The sequence below is a fragment of the Morus notabilis genome, unplaced genomic scaffold (genome assembly GCF_000414095.1).
Source record: "Morus notabilis unplaced genomic scaffold, ASM41409v2 Scaffold2701, whole genome shotgun sequence".
In the NCBI taxonomy this organism is placed as follows: domain Eukaryota; kingdom Viridiplantae; phylum Streptophyta; class Magnoliopsida; order Rosales; family Moraceae; genus Morus; species Morus notabilis.
The window spans coordinates 12,122-15,921 of NW_010363064.1; positions in this window are offsets into that span (position 1 = coordinate 12,122).

Sequence of the window (3,800 nt, forward strand, 5' to 3'; positions counted from 1 at the left end):
AAATAGAGCCTCGGTTTTTGTGCCTTTTTTTTTTTTTTTTTTTGGTAGAAAAGACGAAGAAAATTAGCACAACCGAACAGCAAAAAACTAAAAATAAAAAATGAAGCCCCAGAAATGGCCTAAAGCAAAGAAAACAGAAGACAATTACTCTAGCACAAATGAAGAAAACTGGGAAGAGGGGATAGGCAGAACTTACCTAAACAATAGCAGAAGTCGCAAGAGTCCAACGAGCCAAATTGGGAAATAAATGGGCGGAAAGAATCACACAAAAATCATCGGGCTTACTGTACAAAGTACGATATTCGGATTATAAGTGCTATTCAGCATCTTACTTTGGCAACTCCGCACAACACCACATGAGTTAGGGAGTGTCACGAATCACTTGCAGCATCTAACATCTATATCTATACACATTACTAAAGTTGATTTAGTTTTTTGGGGTTTGTAACTGTTGGGTGGTAGCTCGGCGGCACACGCCAAGTACGCGTCAAGCACTGTTCGGATAGTACGGCCGAACCAGCCCCCATTGAATTTCCAGTCATGCCAATGACGCCGAGCTTCTCTCCACCCCCAAATCCGTTGTTCGGCACACTTATCATCATGCCTACGGACTGACCATAACACTTGCAGATATGCTGCCGAGCATCGAGGCTCGGCAATTCCACACCACACTAGGCAATATCTAAAGCAAATCGATCATCACTGTTGAGTGAATGGTCTACGCTCTCATCGATTTGCGACACTTGTCACGATGTCTGATGAAGCCGTACACATGTACTTGTGGGCCCCCGGTGGGTCATGGACAAAAACCGAGTCCACCAATAAAATTATAAATACCCCATGATCATTTATTAAGGTAAGGACAATTCTCCTACTTAACTCCTGTCACACCATTTATTGCTCTCTATAAGCTCGGCTGACTTGAGCGTTAGAGTGTGTTTGGCAGGCACCACACCGGTGTCCCTCTCGTTTCGTAGTTTCATCTTTTACACCAATGTAAGACACTAGTCTTCGAACCCAAGCACGTGATGAAGCATCAATTAAACTAAGACCGAGATAGGAGACCAAACACCGGGCTTTCTAGCACGTGTGTGTTGAGTCAACTTAAACATCAACAGTAACAAAACATTTTGTTACATTTTTTTCTTTTGCTTTTTTTTTTGTTGATAAGAAAAAAGATTCGGTGTGCTAATCTTTTTTGAAATCGTCTCTCAGTTACTAATCGGTCAACTTCTTTAGTGGAATCCATGTGAAGGCTTGTAATTCGTTCCCAATTCAGCTGCCACATGTCAGCATTCTATTAGATGAGACAAGAAGCTAATATGGAGTGTGCCACGTTGGATCACAAACAATAAAAGGTGACCGACAACTAGGCCACATTTCGCTCATTCATTGACTGGTGAGAGGTAGTGATAGGCCCACCTGACGTGGAAAGCTATGGCGCCGGTAGCCGGAAAGCGCCCTTGTCTGTGCGTGGAAAGCACGTGCCAATCGCCACCGTTCGTGCATATAATCCGACGGCCTGAAAAAATTTCCAGTTTTACTTTTTCATTATTATTATATTTATTTATTAATTTTGAACTGATTTATCGTGATTTTGTCCATTTTAATTAGCACCATTTTACACCAAATTTTCAATAATACTTAAATAAAAATGCTATAATTAATTTAAAAAAAATAAAATTAAACAAAAATACACTAAAATAAAATAAAATCACACAAAATTACATTAAAAATAAATCAAACAGAACAAAATAAAACTAATTTAAAATACAATAAAATAAGTATATTTTCTCTATATCTTTTACTTCATATATTTTTTTTCTATTTTTGTCTACATTTCTTTTATATCCTTGTTTTTTGCTTCTTTCTCTTTTTTTAAAACAATTTATATAACCGTTATTTAAATTAATCACGCGCGTAGAGCTCGTGTTTAAGTATGGTTTCAATGAAGTGAGAGTGTAGGACCTTTGTTATTAAAAAAAAAAAAATCACTCTCCATTAACAGAGTTGCTCCTAATGCGAAGCTGAAAATCATTTATGTACTCAGATCTACGGCCTTTTCTCTAATCCTATCCTAGAAGGACCACATTTCCTTAGTGTCTTACTTCAGAAAAACGATATTCATAATTCAATGTATACGAAATTCTAACATTGTAAAGATATAATAATAATTGAGGATAATAGTTTTTTAATATTAATATCAGTCAGGTCAAATAAAAAAAATCATGTTATGGTCTTGAAGCATGGTTCTCACAAGAGGACCACAACTATCTCTTGATATTTACATGCATCCCATTTCCTAGTCATTCAATGATTTAAAATAAATAAATAAATAAATAACCAATAATAATCTGAATCGTCAATAGAAAATTGCTAGTTGTCATCTAATGAAAATCTATAAGAATCTTATAGGATGGATCGTTTTTAAGACTTATTAACTGCTGAAATTAAATTTAAATTAGTAATTAGAAACCTAGGTAACTAGGAAATAGGTTCCGGAGCAGTGGTGAAACTTTGGGCGGCGGGTATGCCCGATGCCCGAAAATTTTTGGGCACGGCTGGCAGGTGTCATTCGCCGCCCGTCCTAGTATTTTGGTCGGGCACGGGCTCAGGCAACCCGAAAAAAAATCCATTCCGGCTGCTCGCCCTCGGTGGAGAAGTCGACCTCGCCGCCCGCGCAGATTTTTTTTGAATTTTCCCGCATAACCCGAATTTTGCCTGAATTTTTTTTTACTGTTAGCCCGAATTTTGCCCTTTGCCCGAATTTACCGAAAAATTTTGACCATTAGCCAAAATTTCTGCCCGAATTTGAACCCAACTGATCTTTTTTGCCCAACCCGATCGACGCCCGAATTTTGCCCGAAATTTCAAACCCCAGCGGCTATTTTTTTTACTGTTACCCGATTTTGCCCGGTTTGCCTGATACCCGACCCAAATTCCACTTAGCCGTTGGAATCAAATTGTTGGGAGAAAAATTTTTTTTTTCAAGCCAAAAAATTTCCTATAAATACCCCCCCTCCCCCAACCATTTTCCTCACTCAAAAACTCTCATTCTCTCTCATATCTCTCTTAATTTCTCATAATCTCTCTCAAATCTCTCTTAATCTCGCTTAAATCTCTCTCGATCTCTCTTAATCTCTCTCAAATCTCTCTCAATCTCTCTTATTTTTCATAATAGCTTCTTCTGGTTATGATGGTGATGTTCCCATTGTACTCAATTCAACATCGAAGAAGGGCAATTTCTTAATGTTTTTCAAACGTAAGAATCGCAAACTACAAAAAGAGTTGCTGAGGAAACTACAAATCTAAGCCCTGGTGGATGTACTAGAGGTCGTGGACATAATGGTGGTGGCCTTGGTGGGCGTGGAGGAGAGGCAAGCAGTAGTGCTAGTGCAAGTGTTCGAGTTCTAAGAAGAAATGTAAGCGCACCTCAACAGTTTAGGAGCACTTCAACACATTCGAGGAGGTCGACAATAACGGTAACATTAAATGCATAGCTCAATGCAAATATTGTGGTGATAAATTACAAGGTAACACTATTCACAACACTACACACTTGAGAAGACACTCTGAAAAGTGTCTTCAAAAGCAAGGAGGCGGATCCGATCTCTGCCAAACACAATTATCGTTTGACTGCCGAACCGGCGGTCTAACCACTTAGAAATACGATCCGCAAGTCGATCGTATGGAAATGGCACGATTAGTAGCCACATTAGATCAACCACTTAGTTTTACTAAACAAAGGAATTGGCAGCGTTATATTAAAATTGTACATAATCCTAATGCATAATTTTTTT